This window comes from Eleutherodactylus coqui, chromosome 1 (genome assembly GCF_035609145.1).
Source record: "Eleutherodactylus coqui strain aEleCoq1 chromosome 1, aEleCoq1.hap1, whole genome shotgun sequence".
Taxonomy (NCBI): domain Eukaryota; kingdom Metazoa; phylum Chordata; class Amphibia; order Anura; family Eleutherodactylidae; genus Eleutherodactylus; species Eleutherodactylus coqui.
The window spans coordinates 526,614,228-526,642,130 of NC_089837.1; the positions used below are offsets into that span (position 1 = coordinate 526,614,228).

At 48.5% G+C, this 27,903-nt stretch overlaps 2 long non-coding RNA genes across 2 annotated transcripts in view; both read right to left on the reverse strand.

Annotated features, from left to right (window-relative positions):
* Window positions 1-1,075: 1,075 nt before the first annotated feature.
* LOC136615074 (uncharacterized) lies at window positions 1,076-6,791 on the reverse strand. Its single transcript, XR_010790971.1, has 3 exons — window positions 6,616-6,791; window positions 3,319-3,433; window positions 1,076-1,655 (listed from the first exon to the last, which is right to left on the reverse strand). It is a non-coding gene; the product is annotated as an uncharacterized lncRNA (long non-coding RNA).
* A 3,437-nt stretch (window positions 6,792-10,228) lies between these two features.
* The window catches only part of LOC136615085 (uncharacterized), a 33,955-nt gene continuing 16,280 nt past the window's right edge, over window positions 10,229-27,903 (reverse strand). Inside the window, exons 2-3 of the long non-coding RNA XR_010790972.1 lie at window positions 10,631-10,730; window positions 10,229-10,358 (exon numbers count right to left, since the gene is read on the reverse strand). This is a non-coding gene — a long non-coding RNA (uncharacterized lncRNA). The remainder of the gene's footprint in view (window positions 10,359-10,630; window positions 10,731-27,903) is intronic.

Genomic DNA, 27,903 nt, shown 5'->3' on the forward strand with positions numbered 1-27,903 from the left:
ACCATGTTGTCGCTTAATCCTCTGTGCTGCCTCGACTTCACTATGTACCAACCCCTGGTTTGCCTGACCACGTTGCCTGCCCTTGCTGGCTACCACCCAAGACTCCAACCTAGTGCCTGAAGGCTACAATAGTAGCTTGCGAGTTCCATGTACGACCCCGACTATAGTAGGTCACAAGTTCCATGTACGACCCCAACTATAGTAGGTCACGACTACCATGTACGACCCCAACTATAGTAGGTCACGACTACCATGTACGACCCCAACTATAGTAGGTCACAAGTTCCATGTACGACCCTGACTATAGTAGGTCACAAGTTCCATGTACGACCCTGACTATAGTAGGTCCCGACTACCATGTACGACCCTGACTATAGTAGGTCCCGAGTACCATGTATGACCCCTGACTATAGTAGGTCCCAAGTTCCATGTATGACCCTGACTATAGTAGGTCACGAGTTCCATGTAGAACCCCGACTATAGTAGATCATGAGTTCCATGTAGAACCCCGACTATAGTAGATCATGAGTTCCATGTAGAACCCCGACTATAGTAGGTCACGAGTTCCATGTAGAACCCCGACTATAGTAGGTCACGAGTTCCATGTAGAACCCCGACTATAGTAGATCATGAGTTCCATGTAGAACCCCGACTATAGTAGGTCACGAGTTCCATGTAGAACCCCGACTATAGTAGGTCACGAGTTCCATGTAGAACCCCGACTATAGTAGGTCACGAGTTCCATGTAGAACCCCGACTATAGTAGATCATGAGTTCCATGTAGAACCCCGACTATAGTAGATCTCGAGTTCCATGTAGAACCCCGACTATAATAGATCATGAGTGAGCCCTGAACCCATGTATTTTAATGAAGGTGTCAGTGGCTAGTGGCCCAATGTGGAGGGGCTCTGCGGTTCTCACCTTATTACATTGCGTTGGCGCCTGGCATCTTAGTACAACGTATCCTGGAGTGTAGCGGCACAATATAAGAATGCTGATGCCAGTTGTCGGTTTATTCATACATTTCCAGGTGGAATAAAGGGTAAAAACGCATGTTTATTAAGCCACGCCCCAAAATAACTGATCGGTACCAGAACCGATGGTGGCATTTAAAAACAGCACGGCCAGCATCAAGGCGGATTGCAGCTATTGCCAGCAGGTGTCAACTTACAAAGAGGGCTGACACCCGCAGTGTAACTAATGGGCTCAGCTCTATACACAGGGGTTAAATCTGGCCATATGAACAGATACATAGTTTTACATTAGTTCCACAAAACAAGGACCACCTATGGAGTTAAGATATGTTTGTGACCAAAGAGGTGCAGCTCGAAATGCTGACTGGAAGTATACAGGGAAGCCCCAATGCGGACTGTATACTGGGGATATCCAGGCCATTCATAGAGGGAGACACTGTGGCGCCATCTAGAGGTGGAATAGTATCACTACACCCATTGTTCTGCAAACCTGCTCAGCAATGACAGTCAGAATAACACTAGAATGATGAGAGTTGTAGTACTTTTATTACATATCGCGCGGCGGTCACTTTGGTTGTAGATAGTTTTCCTCGGTTGATATTGGATCTCGAACAGCGATATTTATTATCTTCCACTATCTTCTATCACCAGAAGTCGCTGAGACCAGTTGGGACGCAACACCTGCAGGAAGATAAAGCGAGGATGATGAGCGGTGATGTCACTATTAGGTATGTGGAGATCAGTGATGTCATACGGCTAGTGGAGACAGTCATCAGGACTGAGCACAGTATGGCAGGTCTTTTGGGTGAGGTGTGGGGCAGGGCAAGCAGTAGGCAGTATAAACAGGGGGACATTAGTAAGCCCTTAACGCCACAGGACATAAACCTATGTAGTGTAGATCGCACAGGCTCAGAAACGGAGGCCGCGTCATCCATAGAGTGAGCCGGCTGGGAACGACAGGCAGCTTCCCGCGGGCTGTTAACCCCTTAAATGCCACTCTGTGGCGTCATCAGCCCTCTGCTATGTAATCGTGTTTGCCATTGTAAACAGACACCAGACAATGGCATGCGGGCCTTCCATGGTTTGTGATTGCTGTTGGAAGTGATAATGCTTTGCAGTAGCGATCATAGCTTTTCTGGTTCAAGTTTCCTGCAGGGTCATAAAAAAAAATGTAAAAAAAATAAATAAAAACAAAAAAAATTGTACACGTAAAAAAATTGCAACAAAACTCCTTTTTGCGCAGTTTCCCCTTTGTCTAAAAATAAACAAATAGAAAAAAACAGTAAAACTGATCAAAATGGCCAAAATGGTACTAATAAAAACTACACCTCATCACACAACAATACAAGCTCCTCGATTTCTGGGACTTGGAATGAAGCGATGCAAAAAATATATACATGAAAAAATAGTTTTTTATTGTTCAAAAGTGGAAAAACCTGAAAAATATAGAATTTTGATGTTATTATACCAACTAGTAGGAAAAATGTATCATGTCATTTATGCTGCATGATTAACATTGTAAAACAATGGCAGACTTTTCTCCCAATCCTTCAAAAACAAATTTATAAAAGTTCCGCAATACATTAGATGTACGCAAAAATAGTACCAAAATAAACTACAGTTTATAAAACGCAGCCCTCGTCCGGCCGTGGGGACGGAAAATAACAAAAGGTATGGCTTTGAAAAGTGTAGGTGAAAATCCCCCCCAAATGTTTGTGTCCTTAAAGGGGTTCGGTCATTAGAAAAAAAAATTCCACACTTCCTGTTCCTCCCCGTCAGTCTTCTTACACATCTTCTGGCTCCTGCAGTCCCTGGGTCACGGCGCCCCCAGCTGGTCGATTCTTCTTCCAGTCACATAGCGGCCATTCACAGGCAGTCTCCTTCCTGCAGGTCAGTGACGTAGCATTCATAGCCTAGCAGGAAGTGCCGAGCTACTGCCAAGACTGCGCATGCGTGCTTTCTCTCTGCAGTAGTACATGCGCAGTCTCGGCAATAGATCAGCATTCCCTGCTAGGCAGCGAATGTTATGTCACTAGTGACCGAGTACACCGACCTGCTGGAAGGAGAACGCCGGAAATGGATGCTCCATAACAAGAAGAGGATCCGGCCCGCTGGAGGTGAGGTGACCCGGGGGACCGGAGAAGATCAGTGAGGAGAAGATTTGATTAGAAGACGACCGGGGGAGGAATTGGTAAGTATCGATTTTTGTTTTTTCTAATGACAAAACACTTTTAAGTCTAAAATAGGCTGCATCACTAAGGGGTTAATGGGGGCAGCATGGCAGGGGCACTTATGAGGTAACTGTGGTATGGGCACGCTGCTGGTATCAGTCCGTGTCACTTACAGTAATCCCTCTGCACATTCTTTCTGGCCAATTGGAGACTCTCGGGCAAAACAGGCCAGGCGACAGGATCCCATGAAGCTATCACACCCCCAGATGGCAGGAATGGCGCCCCCACCTGCAAAGGAAGTACAAGTGAGAGACAACGCCTGCGGACAGAAATGTTCATAGAGGCGATGCCCCCCTCCATCCTGACTTGTGTGCCATCTCTTCCAGGGTGGTACAATGTGCACAGATTCACTGCACCACGGGGCATGCATGAAAGCTGAGCTCAGGCCCCTTCCCCGGGGTCGGCCCACCCTTGGACGTAGTATATGTCTGGTTATCATGGAAATATTGCCGTCTTCCTTTCACCAGCAGGAGGCAGTAGACGTCCAGCCATCACCTGATGTACATCAAGACCCATCATGTTACTGACCACATATAGTACTGAGTCGCCATCTAGTGGCCAAGATACAGAAAGCTGTATTTGCATTCTAAGGACCAAGCCATCAGCACTCAGCTTCATCTCCCACTAAGGGCTCCTTCACACAAGTGGATTTGCGCCGTGTATTATGCACATGTGAAAGGGGCCTAAACCAGGTTATGATCCTGATGGAGGAGCTGACGGGGAGCCGGGGGATATATTTTCTATGCTCGCTCGTTCCCCCGTTGCTAGACTTCTATGTGAGCGTGCGCATACAGAGGTCTGAGAAGAGTCAGTTTCCCAGACTGCCCACAAACTTCACCAGCGGACAGCGAGGGAACGCGGCAGCGTGTCAGTATGAAGCATATATTCCCCGGCTCCCGGTAGCCTTCCCAATCAGGACCATAATTTAGTTTATGGTGATGTTCAGAAGTGACACGTTCCATTTAACCCCTAAGGCTACATACATGAGCAAGAAAATCGTGCAAGTTCGCGCGCATTGCGAGACAACATTCACACAAAAATATAAGCCATTCCTTGCATTGGGTGTATTCACACCGGCAATTTTTCTCTCACAGCATGTTCTATTTTTTTCGGAATCTCACACGAGAATAGAGCATGGAGATGTGCGGTGCAATGCGAATTGTGCCCGTGTGAATGCACCCTTAGTGAAGCCCAATACTGACATCACTAATGGGCTTTAAGCCTGCGCATATAGCAGGTCTCCCGCTCTAATATGGAGAAACCTCAGACCCCTTACATGCCACAATCAATAGCAACTACAACATGTAAGCAGATGACACAGGGCGTTGGCTCCTTCTGTTACCCATCGGCACCGGCTGCCAGTCAAATACAGAATTCCATTTAAACTCACCACCCTCATCCACAAAGCCCTCCACAGTGCAGCGCTGCCCTATATTGCCTCCCTCATCTTAATCTACCACCCAGCCCGCGCCCTCTGCTCTGCTAATGAAATCAGATTAAGTGCCCCTTTAATTCGAAGCTCTCATTCCCCCCTCCAAGACTTCTCCAGAGCAGCACCGGTCCTCTAGAACTCCCTTCCCTCAAGCTAGCTGGGCAATCCAGGACTCACACAACTTCAGGCGTGCTCTAAAATCTCACCTCTTCAGGGAGGCATACCGCATCCCCTAAACCAAACCCCTCTGTACTGCGCCTGATAACATGCTCCCTGACCTACTGACTGCAATCCCTGCTAGATATAATCAACTGCCCCCGGCAGTCACACCGATTCAGCCACTATACGGCCGGACCATTGTCTGTGTGTGTAGCACCCCTCACTCTCCATCTCCACATCTCCAGCCCCTTTACCTTCTGTATCCCCCCCATTACTTGTAGTATGTAAGCTCATTGGAGCAGGACCCTCGCCTGTACTGCCTCCATCAGCTGATTACTATGTAACCGTGGTTTTGTTTCTGTTCCCCTTTCTTGTAAGCGCTGCGGGATATGTAACTCAGCCTATGAGACCCTGCCTCCAGCTGCTGTCATAGATTAGTAGAATGCACAACATGAACTCCTCACCTTCACCCATAATGCCTACGTATATCGCTTCCCTCCTGTCCGTACATCACCCAACCTGCACACTCTGATCCGCTAACACACTCAACTAAACACCCCTCTAATATGACGCTCTCATTGCCGCCTCCAGGACCTCTCTAGAGCAGCACCGATCCTCTGGAACGCTCTACCCCCAAACATCCAGACAATCCCCGATGCACCTCTTCAAAGAAGCATACCAAACCTCCTGATGTAGTCCCCACAATATGCCCCTGCCCCGCACCTCCTGTACTACCCCCACCACGTTTGTGTCCTAAAAACTGTACATCACGTGTTATCATCACATTGTGTGTTGCCCCTCACTCCACTGCCTGTCCCTTCTGTATCACCCACCCCCTTTGTTTCCACATAATTGAATACCACATGTAACTCCGTATGGTTTGTGTTCCCCGTGTGCCACGAAAGCTGCGGAATAAGTTGGCGGTATACAAATAACGATTATTACATTAATGCGGTGTATTATCCAACATTCGAACAATCACATGAGAGACTAAAGAATAGTGTCAAAAACTGTTCAATAAAGTTTAATTTAGAAAAAAAAAAACCCAGTATAAAAACCCCCATATTTTTCCCCCAGAAAAAGCCTTTTTAAATTGGCGTAATACAAAAAACCAATCTGGTAATGACCCAGACAATGTTTGGTTATTTTCCTCACATGGTGAACACCATAAAATAATTGTAAGAAGTAACGAGCGCTCCGCTGCTGGAAGAGAACAACGGCCCGTTGCTGATCTTTATAAACATGTCTTTTTGGTGCTGAAGTTTAAAAATTCTCTCTAAACGTAACGTCGCAGTAATCGTGCCGATCAGATAGGAACGTCATCAGAGTATTCTTACTGAATGCCATAAGATCAAAACCCCCAAACAATGGCAGAATTTCTGGTTGGTTCTCTATCTCACCCCCCCCCCCCCCCCCTCAAAAAAAATAGAACAAAAGTTCTGCAACACATTATATGGACCCCGGAGTGCAGCCTGTAAAATATACAACTCCTCCTACAAACACACAAGTCGTCGTACGGCTGTCAGCGAGTTTGGGCTCTTGTAATGCAACGATAGCGGCAATCGCTTGGTCCTTAAAATAGGCTGGTTACCAAGGGGTTAATATAGCTCATAGCTGAAGGTCTGATACAATTGTATCCAGCCCAGACAATCCTACAGACTCCACACTGGTCTATGACACCTGCACTGACACATTGTAGCAAACTAGCAGGACTGGAAGGAGATCTGAGCTGATGATGGAGTTTACTGCACCTCACAGATGATTGTGTGGACTGGATACAATTGTAACAACCCCTCCGACATGGGGGCATGACACTTACTGCTGAGGCTCCAGGTGGCAGCGAGGAGGAGCAGGAGACACAGGCTGAGACGTCTCATGATGGGCTCAGTCCTTCTCTTCTTCTGATGGCAGCGTTATATGCCTTCACCTGGATGCTACACCTCAATATATACTATTGGGGGGGGGGACTCATCACTCAGGAAGAGCCGACCCCTCCCAGATAGAGAAAAGAACCAAATCACATCATCCAGTAGATAACTTCATTACAGGAGGATGATGAGATCCTGAGACATGGATGAGGAGAACAAAGACACCAAGTGTTACAGACTGAATCCAGGGACAATGACCTACAGTGAAATGGACATGAGGGAGAGACTTAACGAGACCAATGTGACTGCATGTGCCCAACTCCTTCCCAATTATAAAAAAACTAACAAACCCCTGCCGAATATACGATATTGTATGAGCTGTAAGACTTGGCATGCAGCTCCATCTCAGGCAGATCTGTAAATGATGAGAGTTGTGGTGATTAGATGGATGGTCTTGTCACCGGAGACCCTAAAAGTGGGTCTCTTGGCCTACAAGAAGCTCTCGGAGGCTCCTTGTTTGTAGTGACCTCTTCTTCTGCTTGTATAGAGCTTGTTGGCTGCTAGACGCCTCTACGATGCAGAGAAAAGATTTCACCCCCTTACCAGAGGGGGGCGCATTATTGGGATGTGAGAAGCTGGATGGTCGTATCCATGAATTGTCCCCCACTGGCCATTCTGACCAGACTGTTAGGGGGTGTTGGGACCAGTGGATGGGGGCACACAGGGTGACCGGGCTCAGGATACCCCCTATAGACTACCAGTAGAGAGGAGCATCTGATCAGACTATTAGGGGGTATTAGGACCAGTGGATGGGGGCACACAAGGTGACCAGGCTCAGGACGCCCCCTACAGACCACCAGTAGAGATGAGCATCTGACCAGACTGTTAGGAGGTGTTGGGATCAGTGGATGTGTGAGGGCACACAAGGTGACCGGGCTCAGGACGCCCCTACAGATCACCAGTAGAGAGGAGGGTCTGACCAGACTGTTAGGTGGTGTTGTGACCAGCGGATGGGGGCACACAAGGTGACCGGGCTCAGGACGCCCCCTACAGACCACCAGTAGAGATGAGCATCTGACCAGACTGTTAGGGGGTGTTAGGACCAGTGTATGTGTGAGGGCACACAAGGTGACCGGGCTCAGGATGCCCCCTACAGGCCACCAGTAGAGAGGAACATCTGACCAGACTGTTAGGGGGTGTTAGGACCAGTGTATGTGTGAGGGCACACAAGGTGACCGGGCTCAGGAGGCCCCTACAGACCACCAGTAGAAAGGAGTGTCTGACCAGACTGTTAGGGGGTGTTGGGACCAGTGGATGTGTGAGGGCACACAAGGTGACCGGGCTCAGGATGCCCCCTACAGACCACCAGTAGAGAGGAGCATCTGACCAGACTGTTAGGAGGTGTTGGGACCAGTGGATGAGGGCACACAAGGAGACCGGGCTCAGGATGCCCCCTACAGGCCACCAGTAGAGAGGAACATCTGACCAGACTGTTAGGAGGTGTTCGGACCAGTGGATGTGTGAGGGGACACAAGGTGACCGGGCTCAGGACGCTCCCTACAGATCACCAGTAGAGAGGAGCGTCTGACCAGACTTTTGGGGGGTGCTGGGACCAAATGCACTTACGCCAATGAGAACAAACTCTAAGGCCATTCTCCCACAGGACGCTTTTTACCGTGTTAAACACAGTACAATGGCGCCATTGAATTCAATGGAGCCTCGCAGATTAGCGCTCGAACACAGCGCTTCTAACGCCTAATTTTTGAAGACTGTCGGCTCTATTTTTGTGCGTTTTAACGCTTCTCCTCCCACATCACAGTGACGGGTGCGTTAAAAAGCGCCATCAAACAACGTGGCATGCATTTATAAATGCGCAAAATTTCGTTTCTGCCGGCCTTTTCTCAACACTTGAGTGAGCAGCCTTAGGGCTTATCCAGACGGGTGGATGTCGGTCGGCAGATATACGCTGCTCCTCTATGGAAGGGGAGGAGGCGGGACAGGAGCTAGTGCAATGAACTCCTGTCTCCTCTCCGCCCCTCGCTACTGTTTGCAATGGGAGGGGGTGGAACTTAGCTCCACCCCCATCCTGACCATCCAATTGCAAACAGTGGTGAGGGTCGGAGAGGAGGCGGGAGTTCAGTGCACTAGCTCCTGTCCCGTCCCGCCTCCTCCCTTTCCAGAGAGGGGCAGTGTATACCGGCCGGTCGTGAAAACCTGCCCGACATACCTCTGAATAAGCCCTAAGGGCGCCTGCACACGAGCGGAAATCCGCGGCAAGATTTTCACCGCTGGAAGCCTGCATAGGACTGCGTTAACAAACTCAATCCTATGCAGACGGCCGTGGTTTGGCTGCACGAAATCTCGCGCGGCAAACAAACCGCGGCGTGTTCTATTTCTGTGCGGGGCTCTGCGAGCCGCACACAGAAACGTCACTCGCCCGCCACCGGCTCCAGTCTGCGCATGCGCCGGCAGCCAGCACATCAAACAGCCAGAGCCGTGAGTACGCGCCGCTCTCTGCACGCGCTTGGGTCGGGTCCCACGGCGATAATCCTCGCCGCCCGTCTGCAGGCGGTCTAAGGCTGTTCTCACACAGACAATTGCAATCCATAAAACATGTTACGCTTTTGTATGATTTTTAAGCATTTTTGCAATTTTGACTTGTAATGCAATCTGTTTTATTTTTTTATTATTTATTTATTTTATTTATTTTTTTTACACACAAAAAGCATAATTGCGCAGGATCGGCACTTAACATTTCTTTTTCACACATTGGAGTGCAGGAAAAAAATTGCCCCATCTTTGGGCGTTCCCTCGCAACACAATGCCCATTGTTCTCAATGGGTCGATGCAAGGTTTCTTATTGAAAACAATGGGAAACACTGGGCAATACGTGGCGGCGGAGCATCGCTACTCCCCTCTCACATCCGCACGGACATCGTACGTGCGTAAGCGCAATATCAGGGTGCGGGCAGACGAGCGCATAAACGGCGCGTTTTTGCGACCAAACGTATATACGTGACCATCTGAGGCAATGGTTTCGAATGTATTCGTTCACATGGGCGATTTTACGGCGCGTAAAAACGGCAACCCGAAAAAAACCCGGAACATATGCGACCGAAATACGCGCCAACGCATATTCGATCGCCGAAAAGACCGTTTGCAAAGTAGGAACAAACGAAAATACGCTTTCTAGCTCTGGTCGTGATCGGTGAAAAACGATCGCTCGGGCGATTATACGTTGCGCTCGTGCGAACGTAAATACGCCTACGCTCGTCTGCCCGCACCCTCAGGCTGAGTTTCAGTAAGAGAAACTGAGTAATCTTGTAGACATGAGGCCTTTTAATGGCTAACGAACATACATGATGCCTCACATCTACAGGATTACTTGGTGTCTCTTCCAGGAAACAATCACTCTGCTGGCCACAACGGACCAAACTTTTTCCTTTTTAAGTAATGATTGCACAAAGTTGGACATGGTATGCTGGAGCCACCTAGTGGTGGAATAGTATCACTACACCCATCATTCTGCGCCCCGGCTCCATGCTGGCAGTTATAACACCAGGATGATGAGAGTTGGTGTACTTTTATTGTAGATCACATTGCGGTCGCTTTTCCTCTGTTATTAAACTCTGGTCAGCCATATTTATAACTTTTCACCATCTTCTTCTATTACCGGTAAGGTACACAACAGAATCTGGAACAGAAAGAGAGGAGGATGATGAGGATGACGTCACTCCTGTCACAGTACTATTAGATAATCGGAGATCAGTGATGTCACATGACTAGTGGAAACAGTCATCAGGACTGAACACTGTATGGAGGGTCTATGGCCCTAATATAGGGTGGCGGTGAGGGCAGGGCTAGAAGGAGGCAGGATAGGTGGGGGGCATTATTAATGGGGGCACTATGGCTGTAACTGATGGTACGGGGACGGGCATGCTGCCGCCATAAATCCATGTCACTTACTTTTCACAGTCTTTAGAAACACGTGGCTGCTCGTTGACCTTACAGAACTGACGACAAATTCCCCTGCCAGAATCACAGAAGGGAATGACGCTGCCATCCGCTAAAAGACACAAAACATTCCATTTAGAGACATTCTAAACATTTCTGACTACATTTTACAGGTTTAGAGAGGGAGATGTAAAGATGTAACTGCCCCCCACCATGCCGGCTTGTTGGGGTAATGTGGAGACATGGAGCTGACCGCGGTCCTCACCACCGAGGGGGAATGGCGCAGAGCTGAGCTCAGACTCCGTACCAGCCGCGGTCCGCCCCCTATGGTGATCACATAGGATTATTGTTGATTACTACCCACCAGCAGGAGGCAGTATAAGCCCCGCTGTCACCTGATATATAATGACCCCCTCATGTTACTGACCACCTATTAGGCTGGGCTTACATGGCGAGTTTGGATGTGCGACCAGAGATCGCTGTGTAGCCCCGCCCCCTCACACTCTCACTGAAGTCAATGGGGTTGTAGTATGACCCACAAGTTACCACGACTAGGGCTGCCACCTTTGTCACAAAAAAAATACTGGCCAAGGTAAAAAAAAAAAGGCATGGGGTGCGGCTGATCCCAATCACAACATATATTTTTAGCTCTGCTATTTTAGTGGCCCCAATAGCAAGTGCCCCCCTTAAGCTATATTTACACAGACAGAAAAAAAGAAAGTCTGACTCGGGTCACATGTGGATTGTCCTACAGGACTGGAGAAATGTGGTTGGCAAAAATCCACCAACGAGGACCCCCACCAACCCCACGTCCTTAAACAACAGAAACCGTTCTGTTTGCTTTCCCTTGTTCCGATTATTTCCATTTCTCTGCTCCATAAACAGAACAGAGACGTAAACCCTGAACTGAGACCCAACGCAGGCGTGACCTATGGGGGGCGCCGGTGACACTTACAGCTGAGGCTCCAGGTGGCAGCGAGGAGGAGCAGGAGACACAGGCTGAGGCGTCTCATGATGGGCTCAGTCCTTCTCTTCTTCTGATGGCAGCGTTATATGCCTTCACCTGGATGCTACACCTCAATATATACTATTGGGGGGGGGGACTCATCACTCAGGAAGAGCTGACCCCTCCCAGCGGAGGTGTAGCTATAGGAGGTGCAGAGGAAGCATCACACCTGGGCTCAGCTGCCTGAAGGGGGCGCTCTGACATACAAGAAGACACCAGTAATGTAAATGGCATCTTGTCGGCGGGGACCTGTTCTGCTCCCTACATTGGGGCTCAGGAATTTCAAGTTACTTTTCTGCCTTCCAGATATAAAAAGGGTTAAATCTCCTAATCCAGAAGGTCCAATTCATTAGAGGAGGATGATGGGATCCTGAGAGACGGACGAGGAGAACAAGAACGCCGAGTGCTGCAGACCGAGTCCAGGGGCAATGCCCTACAGCAGCGAGGAGATGCGGGGGGGCATGAGATTGGCGCGCTGATATGCAGCAACTAGCGACTACAGAGCAGTTTCTCGCTCAGCGCCCTGTGGGGTCCCAACTGCAGATCCAGCCATAAACTGATGATAATCGTTACGTGTAAAAGCCCCTTACGTCCGCTGTACCATGACTGTAAGCGTATTTGTGCTGCGTTTTTGCTGAATGGGCATTTCGTTTTTGCATGTGATCAGTGTATTTCCGGTACTTTTTGCATGCGCAGAATACCCGCACCGACGCTCTCAGCCATAGACATGGCCAATTCATTTAATGAGTTGAAGATTTGTTCCCTCCCTGCGCAAATGTGCAGGAAAATAGAGCATGCTGGGTATTTTATGTACGATCGAATGGTGAACGCCAAACGCGCGCATGTGAACAAACCCAGTGAAACCTAGGTTCTACTTTCTGCGTCCCTCATGTGACACAAACCTACGGCTGAATTCACACGGCCGGATTTGCATAAAAATATTTGCGCATGAAATAAGCTGACCGTTACACCCATTGCGTTCGGGGCGTTCGTTCGCATGCGTGTATTTGGTTGCGCAAAGAAACACATTTTGAACTTATGAAACTGCTGACAATGCAATCGCTGAGGGAGTCGCTGGGGGGATACATGCACTGATTTATGGGTTATTCATGGGGGCGTCTGTCTGCTTACTGTCCGTCTGACGGCGCATGGAGAGCGTACGGACCGACTGCAGGCAGCAGGGTCCGCAGACTGATGGGCTGTGTAGAGCCATCATCACATCGTGTCCGGCTCTGAGGGGATTCATCGGAGGACATTCGCCCGTAGAAGTCAATTAGTGTGCAAAAACCCTAAGTGCGCCCTCGCTGCCGTCCGTGAACTCTCATAAAGCGCTGTTAACCTCCTAGGCTAGTATCACACGGGCGATCGCGATTTTGCCGTGAGAAAATCATGGAATAATCGTTTCTTTGCTCCCGCCGTTTTCGTGCCGCGACGCATTTATTTTTTTTAGAATCATCGCGCCCTTTTTTTAATCACAGAAGCCAGTGGGACTTTCTAATGTTAAAATCGCTTAGCTACACGTCTGCTGCGATGTGATAAAAAGCAGGCTCCATAGGGGAACATGGGAGATAAAAAAACGCACATCACTGAAAGAATACGACATGCCGCCATTTTTTTGTTCTCTCAACACCGCATGAGTGAAAATATCGCTGATGGGAAGGAAACTGTTAAAAATCATTGGTTTCACAATCTGCTTTTTTACTATCGCATCAGCCAAAAATCGCCTGATTTTTCTTGCCCGTGTGAATCCACCTTCAGTGGCCGCCAATTTCCCTTCTTACATCTCACTAATGGGCTTTTAACCATCACAGGCATCTTTTAAGGCGGAGTCTTGGCTGACTACTGACAGCGGGGATCCTGCTACTCTAACTAAGCAGATAGTGTTGTTGGAAGGTACCAGATCCCCGGGTATACTAGCGGTATAAGGGGATGCTCACATGTTATGGATTCCCTGCAGCAGCTACACTAGCGGTATAAGGAGACACTCACGTGTTATGGATTCCCTGCAGCAGTTGCACTAGCGGTATAAGGGGTGCTCACATGTTATGGATTCCCTGCAGCCACTGCACTAGTGGTGTAAGGGGACACTCACATGTTATGGATTCCCTGCAGCAGCTGCACTAGTGGTATAAGGGGATGCTCACATGTTATGGATTCCCTGCAGCAGCTGCACTAGTGGTATAAGGGGACGCTCACATGTTATGGATTCCCTGCAGCAGCTGCACTAGTGGTATAAGGGGATGCTCACATGTTATGGATTCCCTGCAGCAGCTGCACTAGCGGTGTAAGCGGATGCTCACATGTTATGGATTCCCTGCAGCAGCTGTACTAGCGGTATAAGGGGACGCTCACATGTTATGGATTCCCTGCAGCAGCTACACTAGCGGTATAAGGAGACACTCACGTGTTATGGATTCCCTGCAGCAGTTGCACTAGCGGTATAAGGGGTGCTCACATGTTATGGATTCCCTGCAGCCACTGCACTAGTGGTGTAAGGGGACACTCACATGTTATGGATTCCCTGCAGCAGCTGCACTAGTGGTATAAGGGGACGCTCACATGTTATGGATTCCCTGCAGCAGCTGCACTAGTGGTATAAGGGGATGCTCACATGTTATGGATTCCCTGCAGCAGCTGCACTAGCGGTGTAAGCGGATGCTCACATGTTATGGATTCCCTGCAGCAGCTGCACTAGCGGTATAAGGGGATGCTCACATGTTATGGATTCCCTGCAGCAGCTGTACTAGTGGTATAAGGGGACGCTCACATGTTATGGATTCCCTGCAGCAGCTACACTAGTGGTATAAGGGGACGTTCACATGTTATGGATTCCCTGCAGCAGCTGCACTAGCGGTATAAGGGGACGCTCACATGTTATGGATTCCCTGCTGCAGCTCCACTAGCGATATAAGAGGACGCTCACATGTTATGGATTCCCTGCTGCAGCTCCACTAGCGATATAAGAGGACGCTCACATGTTATGGATTCCCTGCAGCAGCTGCACTAGCGGTATAAGGGGACGCTCACATGTTATGGATTCCCTGCAGCAGCTGTACTAGTGGTATAAGGGGACGCTCACATGTTATGGATTCCCTGCAGCAGCTGCACTAGTGGTATAAGGGGACGCTCACGTGTTATGGATTCCCTGCAGCAGCTACACTAGCGGTATAAGGAGACACTCACGTGTTATGGATTCCCTGCAGCAGTTGCACTAGCGGTATAAGGGGTGCTCACATGTTATGGATTCCCTGCAGCCACTGCACTAGTGGTGTAAGGGGACACTCACATGTTATGGATTCCCTGCAGCAGCTGCACTAGTGGTATAAGGGGACGCTCACATGTTATGGATTCCCTGCAGCAGCTGCACTAGTGGTATAAGGGGATGCTCACATGTTATGGATTCCCTGCAGCAGCTGCACTAGCGGTGTAAGCGGATGCTCACATGTTATGGATTCCCTGCAGCAGCTGCACTAGTGGTATAAGGGGACGCTCACATGTTATGGATTCCCTGCTGCAGCTCCACTAGCGATATAAGAGGACGCTCACATGTTATGGATTCCCTGCTGCAGCTCCACTAGCGATATAAGAGGACGCTCACATGTTATGGATTCCCTGCAGCAGCTGCACTAGCGGTATAAGGGGACGCTCACATGTTATGGATTCCCTGCAGCAGCTGTACTAGTGGTATAAGGGGACGGTCACATGTTATGGATTCCCTGCAGCAGCTGCACTAGTGGTATAAGGGGACACTCACATGTTATGGATTCCCTGCAGCAGCTGCACTAGCAGTATAAGGGGATGCTCACATGTAATGGATTCCCTGCAGCAGCTGCACTAGCGGTATAAGGGGACGCTCACATGTAATGGATTCCCTGCAGCAGCTACACTAGTGGTATAAGGAGATACTCACGTGTTATGGATTCCCTGCAGCAGTTGCACTAGCGGTATAAGGGGACGCTCACATGTTATGAATTCCCTGCAGCAGCTGCACTAGCGGTATAAGGGGATGCTCACATGTTATGGATTCCCTGCAGCAGCTACACTAGCGGTATAAGGAGACACTCACGTGTTATGGATTCCCTGCAGCAGTTGCACTAGCGGTATAAGAGGACGCTCACATGTTATGGATTCCCTGCTGCAGCTCCACTAGCGATATAAGAGGACGCTCACATGTTATGGATTCCCTGCAGCAGCTGCACTAGCGGTATAAGGGGACGCTCACATGTTATGGATTCCCTGCAGCAGCTGCACTAGTGGTATAAGGGGACACTCACACGTTATGGATTCCCTGCAGCAGCTGCACTAGCAGTATAAGGGGACACTCACATGTTATGGATTCCCTGCAGCACTGCACTAGCGGTATAAGGGGATGCTCACATGTTATGGATTCCCTGCAGCAGCTGCACTAGCAGTATAAGGGGACACTCACATGTCATGAATTCCCTGCAGCAGCTGCACTAGCGGTATAAGGGGATGCTCACATGTTATGGATTCCGAGCAGCAGCTGCACTAGCGGTATAAGGGGATGCTCACATGTTATGGATTCCCAGCAGCAGCTGTACTAGCGGTATAAGGGGACGCTCACATGTTATGAATTCCCTGCAGCAGCTGCACTAGCGGTGTAAGGGGACACACATGTTATGGATTCCCTGCAGCAGCTGCACCAGCAGTATAAGGGGACGCTCACATGTTATGGATTCCCTGTAGCAGCTGCACCAGCAGTATAAGGGGATGCTCACATGTTATGGATTCCCTGCAGCAGCTGCACCAGCAGTATAAGGGGACGCTCAGATGTTATGGATTCCCTGCAGCAGCTGCACTAGCAGTATAAGGCGACGCTCACATGTTATGGATTCCCTGCAGCAGCTGCACCAGCAGTATAAGGGGATGCTCACATGTTATGGATTCCCTGCAGCAGCTGCACTAGCGGTATAAGGGGGCGCTCACATGTTATGGATTCCCTGCAGCAGCTGCACTAGCGGTATAAGGGGGCACTCACATGTTATGGATTCCCTGCAGCAGCTGCACCAGCAGTATAAGGGGATGCTCACATGTTATGGATTCCCTGCAGCAGCTGCACCAGCAGTATAAGGGGATGCTCACATGTTATGGATTCCCAGCAGTAGCTGCACTATTGGTATAAGGGGACACTCACATGTTATGGATTCCCTGCAGCAGCTGCACTAGTGGTATAAGGGGGCGCTCACATGTTATGGATTCTCTGCAGCAGCTGCACTAGCGGTATAAGGGGACGCTCACATGTTATGGATTCCCTGCAGCAGCTGCACCAGCAGTATAAGGGGACGCTCACATGTTATGGATTCCCAGCAGTAGCTGCACTATTGGTATAAGGGGACACTCACATGTTATGGATTCCCTGCAGCAGCTGCACTAGTGGTATAAGGGGGCGCTCACATGTTATGGATTCTCTGCAGCAGCTGCACTAGCGGTATAAGGGGACGCTCACATGTTATGGATTCCCTGCAGCAGCTGCACCAGCGGTATAAGGGGACGCTCACATGTTATAGATACCCTGCAGCAGCTACACTAGTGGTATAAGGGGACACTCACATGTTATGGATTCCTTGCAGCAGCTGCACTAGTGGTATAAGGGGACGCTCACATGTTATGGATTCCCTGCAGCAGCTGAACTAGCAGTATAAGAGGATGCTCACATGTTATGGATTCCCTGCAGCAGCTGCACTAGTGGTATAAGGGGGACGCTCACATGTTATGGATTCCCTGCAGCAGCTGAACTAGCAGTATAAGGGAATGCTCACATGTTATGGATTCCCTGCAGCAGCTGCACTAGTGGTATAAGGGGACGCTCACATGTTATGGATTCCCTGCAGCAGCTGAACTAGCAGTATAAGGGGATGCTCACATGTTATGGATTCCCTGCAGCAGCTGCACTAGCGGTATAGAGGGATGCTCACATGTTATAGATTCCCTGCAGCAGCTGCACTAGCGGTATAAGATGACACGCACATGTTATGGATTCCTTGCAGCAATTGCACTAGCGGTATAAGGAGACACTCACATGTTATGGATTCCCTGCAGCAGCTACACTAGCGGCATAAGGGGGCGCTCACATGTTATGGATTCCCTGCAGCAGCTGCACTAGCGGTATAAGGGGACGCTCACATGTTATGGATTCCCTGCAGCAGCTACACTAGTGGTATAAGGGGATGCTCACATGTTATGGATTCCCTGCAGCAGTTGCAATAGCGGTGTAAGGGGATGCTCACATGTTATGGAGTCCCTGCAGCAGCTGCACTAGCGGTATAAGGGGACGCTCACCTGTTATGGATTCCCTGCAGCAGCTGCACCAGCAGTATAAGGGGACGCTCACACGTTATGGATTCCCTGCAGCAGCTGCACCAGCAGTATAAGGGGATGCTCACAAGTTATGGATTCCCAGCAGCTGCTGCACTAGCGGTATAAGATGGCGCTCACATGTTATGGATTTCCTGCAGCAGCTGCACCAGCAGTATAAGGGGATGCTCACATGTTATGGATTCCCTGCAGCAGCTGCACTAGTGCTATAAGGGGGCGCTCACATGTTATGGATTCCCTGCAGCAGCTACACTAGTGGTATAAGGGGATGCTCACATGTTATGGATTCCCAGGAGCAGCTGCACTATTGGTATAAGGGGACACTCACATGTTATGGATTCCCTGCAGCAGCTGCACTAGCGGTATAAGGGGATGCTCACATGTTATGGATTCCCTGCAGCAGCTGCACTAGCGGTATAAGGGGATGCTCACATGTTATGGATTCCCTGCAGCAGCTGCACTAGCGGTATAAGGGGACGCTCACATGTTATGGATTCCCTGCAGCAGCTGTACTAGTGGTATAAGGGGATGCTCACATGTTATGGATTCCCTGCAGCAGCTGTACTAGGGGTATATGGGTATTCTCACATGTTATGGATTCCCTGCAGCAGCTGCACCAGCGGTATAAGGGGACGCTCACATGTTATGGATTCCCTGCAGCAACTACACTAGTGGTATAAGGGAACGCTCACATGTTATGGATTCCCTGCAGCAGCTGCACCAGCGGTATAAGGGGGCGCTCACATGTTATGGATTCCCTGAAGCAGCTGTACTAGTGGTATAAGGGGACGCTCACATGTTATGGATTCCCTGCAGCAGCTGTACTAGTGGTATAAGGGGATGCTCACATGTTATGGATTCCCTGCAGCAGCTGTACTAGTGGTATAAGGGGACGCTCACATGTTATGGATTCCCTGCAGCAGCTGTACTAGTGGTATAAGGGGACGCTCACATGTTATGGATTCCCTGCAGCAGCTGCACTAGCGGTAAAGGGGATGCTCACATGTTATGGATTCCCTGCAGCAGCTGCACCAGCGGTATAAGGGGTAGCTCACATGTTATGGATTCCCTGCAGCAGCTGTACTAGTGGTATAAGGGGACGCTCACATGTTATGGATTCCCTGCAGCAGCTGCACTAGTGGTATAAGGGGACGCTCACATGTTATGGATTCCCTGCAGCAGCTGTACTAGTGGTATAAGGGGACGCTCACATGTTATGGATTCCCTGCAGCAACTGCACTAGCAGTATAAGGGGACGCTCACATGTTATGGATTCCCTCCAGCAGAGGCACTAGCGGTATAAGGGGACACTCACAGGTTATGGATTCCCTGCAGCAGCTGCACTAGCATAATAAGGGGACACTCTCATGTTATGGATTCCCTGCAGCAGCGGTTTGTGATGTGATTCCAGTACTTCATCCAGTACTATAAGGGTCAATGGCGGAAATAAATTGACGCTAGTCCTGGTAGGTTTTGGTTAGTAAACAGGAAGTGCACAGTTTTACTAAAGCTTGAATGCAGTAAGAAAGCACAAAAATGGAAGTCTTGCAGTATAAGGGGATGCTCACATGTTATTGATTCCCTGTAGCAGCTGTACTAGCGGTATAAGGGGATGCTCACATGTTATGGATTCCCTGCAGCAGCTGTACTAGTGGTATAAGGGGACGCGCACATGTTATGGATTCCCTGCAACAACTGCACTAGCAGTATAAGGGGGCGCTCACATGTTATGGATTCCCTCCAGCAGCGGCACTAGCGGTATAAGGGGACACTCACAGGTCATGGATTCCCTGCAGCAGTGGCACTAGCGGTATAAGGGGACACTCTCATGGTATGGATTCCCTGCAGCAGCGGTTTGTGATGTGATGCCAGTACTTCATCCAGTGCTATAAGGGTCAATGGCGGAAATAAATTGACACAAGTCCTGGTAGGTTTTGGTTAGTAAACTGGAAGTGCACAGTTTTACTAAAGCTAGAATGCAGTAACAAAGCACAAAAAGGGCAATCTTGTAGAAGTTTAGCAGAGAAATTGATCAAGCAGCAAAATAACATGTTGCAATGCGGTTGAATCTGAATGAACACAGTTCTCTCCAACGCTCTCTCTCTATATATCTAGGGGTGACACAGTAGAAGTTCCCACAGGCCTAGTTATCTGTTGGCCTTACAGGAATGGTAATGTGGTTATTTGAGTAGAGATTTAGATGGACCTCTTGACTATCTCTGGCTTTGACTTAACTGAGTGTTGTGTAACCCACTGTTTTAGTGGAATGGGTTCCAGCTTCTCTCCTCACTGCTGCAGACTAGGGAGCTGATGAATCTTAGCTTCTCTGCTGAAAAGCATGTTTTAGCTGCTCGCACTGCTGACCTCCGATGACTACCTCTAAAGACAACCCACTAACTCCTTCTCTTCCTGTCTTGTTCCCACAGTTTTTCTTCTTCCCCTCAGCATACTGGCCCATTATACAGTTTCCCGCTCTGAGCTCTCACCAAACCCTTTGTCCAATCAGTCAGGGCATGACATACAGCCAATCAGCATCCAGCTGTTCCCAAACTTTAAGCTTCAAGCTTAGGAAGAAGGTGGAAACAAGGTTTCTCTGACGTATGGCACTTTCTATGTCTCCTGGAAGCGCATAGCAATGTGTGACAGGACTAATGAATGTGTGGCCATCCTGGAGGACCCTCTGGGTCACTACAGTTTCCCCTTACTTAAAAACACAAGCGCCCTTCGGCTGTACTGAGCTCCGAGGGGCAGAGAGGTGTACCTACTGGATTTATGTGTCAGCACAATAGTGTTAGAATTTTAGAGTACTTGCAAGTATTTTTAGAAGTTGCGTTGGGCTAAGACAAAATCTTAGATCCCAGCTAGCTTGAGGCACCTACATAGCTCTTCTCCCCAAAGTCAGACAGAATTTGCATAAACATTAATGCAGTAAAAAAAAATGACATTTTGAGAACATGTACTGATTAGTAGGCAACCTGTAAGGGAAGGAATTCACTTTGGTATCCAACAGTCACGCATTATTACTTTTAAGTCTTATGCATGTAAGGACCTGAAAAGAAACATGTAAGTTATTGTATGACTTGCATTGAATGACATCTGAGTGCTGCCTGTGATTGGTCACAGCACTCAGCCAATCACAGGCAGCACTCAGCCATTCATTGAATTCAATGAATCGCCAAGCGCTGCCTGTGATTGGCTGAGTGCTATGACCAATCACAGGCAGCACTCAGCTGTCATTCAATGAATGGCTGAGTGCTGCCTGTGATTGGCTGAGTGCTGTGACCAATCACAGGCAGCACTCAGCTGTCATTCAATGAATGGCCGAGTGCTGCCTGTGATTGGCTGAGCGCTCAGGCAATCAGATACAGCCCTTTCATCAGTTGGATATTTTTTATGGTCTCCGGCAATGATCTGTAAAACAAATTGTTTCTCTGTTTCATCTTTTGTGAGTTTGACACGTCTTTCTGCAGCATCATTCACAAAAACTGTCTTGTCAAGTTTTTCAATTCCAGTTTTGTAACCATCGCAGCGGCAGAAAAATTCCTTACAGAATGCAAACAATCACTGAAAAGAACAAAAAATTGACTTTCATTTATTCAAATTAAAATCTACTGGCGTTTAGACTAAATAATCCTGCATATATCCAGAACTAACGGATTGTCATTCAGGATTATGACACATGACTGCATATATGTAATCTTCCTTCAGATGTATAGTGAGAGGGATGGATATTTACATACATAACATAGCAGCTTGCATTCGTTCACTATGTACAGAGTCTCCTGTACTCCAGAATTATCTCTTATCGTTACAGAGGCGCACAAATAGGACAGATCTCCTCCTTGCCAGAATGCAGCTCTGTGATAACAGACACTGTATGCGCTTCACATCAGTCACCAAGACAGAATGATAATGGTCACTGTGTGTTCATATATCTGACTGATGCTAATATATAAGGACTACAGATGAGCGAGCACGCTCGGTTAAGGCAGTTACTCGAGCGGTCATCGCTCTTCTGGAGTAACTGCATACTCATCCGAGCAAATGCGGGGGGGGGGGGGGGGGGTGGGCTGGGGCGGTGCTCGGTGCTCTCCCCGCCGCCCTCTCGCATTTGCTCAGACGAGTATGCAGTTACTCCAGAAGAGCGATGACCGCTCGAGTAACTGCCTTAACCGAGCATGCTCACTCATCTCTAATAAGGACTATTTATTCAGAGGTCATTGTACATATAGTCAGCAAGTTACTTAGTCCTGATATATATCTTTTATGGAACGTAAAACCTTCTCTCTAGATGAAGATTGAATGCTTGTTCACAACCTGAGGTCCTCCAGATGGAAGTCTCTTGATAGGGAGATAACATGTACATTTTGAGATATAGAGATGTTTGGGGGTATTTATATTTTTAATTATGTTTTTGCTACAATTTATTCATCCAAATGTGGAGCACCAGTTTACCGATGGTTAATAAAGTCTCTGGTGCATCACACTTTTAGGAGTCACAGAGGTGGTAAACTTTCAAAAATCACCAATACATAGGGGTTTAGCACAAAGTGAGCTGGGGATCCTCCTCCTTTGCCTGAGTGTTGGTGTGGGTTGCCCTCAGTCGTCTGCTCTGATCCCTGAGCTTTTACCTGGACGTTTGTTCTCTGCTTGCTCCTACTTGTCACCAGTTTCTGTTTATAGTCTGGCCTCTTTCACAGTGCTTTGCACCGGTGCCTCTGACCCCATGGGTCAGCTGCCAACCACACCGGGACTACTCCAAGAGGCAGCGGCCTGCTCAGGTTTCCCTCTGCGGCGTCCAGATCCCTGTATAGGGCCTAATACGAGTAATAATAGTAATAATAATAATCTTTATTCGTATAGCACCAACTTATTCCGCAGCGCTTTCAAGCATAGGATAAAGGCAAACAATACAACAATTACATATGTGAGGTACAATCAGTTTGAAACAATTGGGGTGGGGGGTGGTACAGGAGGTACAAGGGGGGGGGGGCGAGGCATGGGGAACACAGGCAGTAGGGGATTTAATGTGGAAATTAGTTATTAGAAAGGAAACTGGGTGGGACGGTAAGGAGGTACAGCAGTAGAGGTTTTATGTGATATGTAGGGTGGAAGATGTGGGGAGCCATAGGGAGGGGCAGGGGACTAGGTAAGGAGATTTGGTATGCCTCCCTGAAGTGGTGCGTTTTTAAGGCACGTCTGAAATTTCGTGCATCGGGAATTGTCCGGATGCCTTGGGGTAGAGCATTCCAGAGGATGGGTGCTGCTCCGGTGAAGTCCTGGAGGTGAGTGTGTGAGTTTCGTATTTGAAGGGTGTTTAGTCTGAGTGCGTTAGTGGATCGGAGTGAGCGGGCTGGGTGGTGTACTGACAGGAGGTAGGCAATGTATGGTGGTATGGCGCCATGCAGAGCATTGTGGGTGAGGAGTTTAAATTTAGTTCTGCAGTGAATGGGCAGCCAATGCAGCAATTGGCATAGTGCAGAGGCGTCTGAGTAACGACTGGATAAAAAAAATGAACCTAGCTGCCACATTTAGTATGGATTGGAGTGGGGCGAGTCTGGTGCGGGGGAGACTGATGAATAGCGATTTGCAGTAGTCGAGTCCGGGGTGGATGAGGGTGACCACGAGTGTCTTTAGCATGTCCGTGGTGAGGAACGCCCGTATTTTTTTTTAATTAAATATTTTTATTGAACTCTTTTTTTGAATTTTACATCTTCAGACACACGAGGACGTATATGTATACAATACACACATAGCCCTCCCTTCCCTCCCCCCCCCAAGGTCTCTCTCACATCAACCATTCCGAGGTCTGTATTGGACAAAGTACATAGTGGGGTTTGTCTCACATTATCGTAGGGTACATCGGCTACCAACACCACTCGTATATCATATATATCTTCCCACTTCATCTTCCTTGTTTCTGTGACATCCTACGAAGGAACGGACGTATTTTAGCAATATTTCTGAGGTGCATGTGGCATGTTTGGGACAGAGATTGGATGTGTGGGGTAAAGGAGAGGTCAGAGTCCAGTGTGACCCCAAGGCATAGGGCATGCTGTCTGGGGGTTATGATGGTACCAGACACTGGAATGGAGATGTTGAGGGGAGGTCGGTTAGATGGTGGAAAGACAAGGAGGTCAGTTTTAAAGAGGTTTAGTTTGAGAAAAAGGGAGGACACAGTGTTAGAGACAGCGGACAGACAGTCAGTGATATTTTGGAGGAAAGGTTCAGAGAAGGTGTATAGTTGGGTGTCATCAGCATAAAGATGATATTGGAGGCTGAATGTGGGGATGGTTTGTCCAATTGGGGCTGTATAGATAGAGAAGAGAAGGCGACCAAGGCCCGAGCCCTGGGGGACCCCAACAGCGAGAGGAAGTGGAGAGGAGATAGAACCAGCAAAGAAAACACTGAAAGAGCGGTCAGAGAGGTAGGAGGAGAACCAGGAGAGAGCAGTGTCCTTTAGACCAATAGAGCGGAGCATAGTGAGAAGGAGATTATAGTCGACAGTGTTAAATGCAGCAGACAGGTCAAGGAGGATTAGTAGGGAGTAATCACCTCTCGACTTTGCAGTCATCGGGTCATTTGTTACTTTTGTAAGGGCAGTTTTGGTGGAGTGTAGAGAGCGGAAATCAGACTGTAGGGGGTCGAGGAGTGAGTTGTCAGAGAGAAAGCGTGTAAGGCGGGAGTAGACCAGGCGTTCTAGTAGTTTGGAGATGAAGGGGAGGTTTGAGACGGGTCGGTAGTTGGCAGCATCAGTCGGGTCCAGGGTTGGTTTTTTAAGCAGAGGGGATATAATGGAGTGTTTGAATGAGGAGGGAAAAGTGCCAGAGGTTAGGGACAGGTTGGAGATTGTGGTGAGGTGAATAATGAGAGCTGGGGAAAGGGACCGGAGGAGGTGAGAGGGGAGAGGGTCGCTAGCGCAGGTGGAAAGCAGCCTCGAGACTTCTTCCTCTGTCATTGGTTCTAACGTAGAAAGTGAGTAGTTGCTGGATGCAGTGCTGAGGAGACTGGGATCGGGGCTAGCCGTGCAGTTTTCAGAGATTTCTTTTTGGTTAAATGGTGAATACCGGGGGACTGTCAGGAAAATGCCCTTAGGATTAGCCAAAAGTCAAACAAGGGCAGATGAGCGAGCACCCAAATGCTCGGGTGCTCGGTGCTCGAGCCAAGCTTTTTTAATGCTTGAGAGCCCTGTTCGAGTAACGAACCCCATTGAAGTAAATGGGATACTCGAGCATATTTCAATGGACCCACCGGAGACTCGAGCATTTTTCAATTCTCTCTCAATTTGAGCGAGCATTTGAGAACTGCCTGATGCTCGCTCGAGTAACGAGTAGTTCTGAGTATGCTAATGCTCGGATGAGCATGTTCGCTCATCTCTACAAACCAGTTGATTGGCACAGTGGTTTTCCCTATTATTACTGCTACCCTTTACATGTGGAGAGGCCACCAATACATAGGATTTTAGCACAAAGAGTCCCCACTACTTTTCTTATTGAAGCTTAGTTCTGACCATTTGTCTGTGCTACAGTGGATCCCCACCATGATATTTCACCACTAGCTGTCTTGGAATAAAGCACAGCAGCTACTACACTGATTAAAGACCACCGATTCAATACCCCCTCATGGTATTTGGCAGAGTCCAAACTACAGCCCCCTAGGTCCTAATAACTAGCTCTCATAGTAATGTTAGCTGTCCCTTCCTCCGTCTATCTCTCTAATATCAGCTACTAATCTAATCACTAGCTATTCATTCTCCTGTCTATTGACGCGTTTCTTCAGCGTATGTTAGAAGCTGGCTGATTTCTCAGGATAGAGCTACACTAAGCTAAATAGTGGCAGCCTGACCGGCCGCGATGCATTGTTCAGAGCTGGTAGGTATCAGGAAAGCAAAGGCTTAAATTCCCGTGACCCCCGCCTCCCCTTCACAATGACACTAAAACATCACCCTAGGAGTCAGAGGAGAACAATCCAATGAGCAGCCTAGAGGGTGCTAAGATATCTTCACATCAATATACATGTAGCTTTATTACTTCCACATGAACAGCGACGTTTCGACCAAATATAGTAGTCTTCATCAGGCCACTGCTGTGGATTTTGGGGTCTCAGTCCCACTAATTGAGCGTGCATTTTTTTTCAACGTTTCCCAACAACAATCTCCTTGACATCTGGTGTTTACAACATACAAAAAGCTCCGTGGCCTTCAGTGGATTTGTCATCTACTACTAAGATTGCAAATCAACCAATTCCTATTGTTTCCCAACTAAACAACAGTCCCCTTGATATCTGGTGTTTACAGCACACAACTGAGCGCCATTACACCTTTCTTTCACATCCTCATAAGGTATATAGTAGAACTGATTTTATTCTCATAGACCAAAGCCTTATACAAAATGTCACCTCTACAACAATAGGCGCCACATCCTGGTCAGACCACGCTCCAGTAGCCATGTCACTTCAAGAACAATTCCATCAGCCACCCAGTGCAATAACTATATATTACATCACCCAGGATATGCATCCCATTACTTTGACCTTTATGACAATGGTGAGGTTTCTGACCCGACTCAGTGATGTGTGCATAAGGTCATTTCATCAAACAGGCGTCCCGTGATAGAAGTACAAACACCTTACTGCTCTCCCTGCAAACACAACTGCGCACATTACACCGACCGCACAAAGCATCTTACTCCTCAGATGGAGCTAAAGAGATATCCGCCTTACATCAGCAACCTCAGGAGCGCCATGTCCATGTACACTATGTAGCTTTAGGGGAATTAAAACTGACCTACTATTGGCAAGGCAATAAGCCGGGATCTACAATAGCAAAACAAGCCAAAGCCCATATAGCCAGGATGTGCATGCCCTTCCTTTATGGCACTCAGGGTGGTAAGGTATACGACCCCCAAGGCATTGCTGAGGTATTGGCGAACTACTACAAATCTCTATATAACTTAGAGGATGACTGCTCAATCACCCAGACCAAGGATAATGAAATATACTATTTTCTAGATAACTTGCAGTTACCCACTTTGTCCTCCACAGAGTTGGGCGCTGTATCTCAGCCATTCAACTCTGCTGAGGTTCTAGGAGTAATAAAACCCCTAAGTCTAACATGTCTCCAGGACCTGATGGCTTCACTAACGAGTATTACAAGACTCAGAGGTTCATTTTGGGCCCTATCTTACTAGTGTTGTTACAGTATACTACCCTTGATACTTCAGCCCGGGTGCCCTAGATCTCACCCTCAACCCCCCCTGCCTGCTTGTCTCCACTCCTGGCTAACCCCAGACGGGCAACTGTGTAGCGGTCCCTACTCTCACTAGGGACCGAAAAGGGATGCTGGCGTACCTGATGGAAAGGGTAGAATACCGACAGAAAAGGCAGATGTAAATAACCAACACAAACAATACTGAGCAGAACTGAGGCAGATGGAAAAACCAGGCGGATAATAGCAAAGTATAGCAGACAAGAAGACAGAAGCAGCAGACCAACAGAGGCAGACTAGCTAGCACACTGAGGGAAACCAACATACAACATATGCATACCAACAACATTCTAACATAATGCCCCCAACTTACAAAAGGGGGTGCATTATGTTACTATCGTGTGGGCAAACTAAGCACAGGGCCCACACGATCGTGACCAAATAGTGTGCACGCACACGGGAACACAGGAGATTCACACGGATTTCCGGCAACTGACCCTGCTCTACCGGGGAGGATGACCTGGCCCTACCTAAGCGGGGACATCGCTCCAATAAAAGGGCGGCCCAGCGGTCTTCGGAACTAGGCCCTAGTTGATCCTAGGTACCACGCCACAGAACAGGAGACATACACATGCCACATAACAAGGACAAAACAACAAGATACACAAAGCAGAGAACACAGCAGCCAGAATGCAAACACTAATAGCAGAAGATAAGCTGAATGTAAATGCCAGGTAT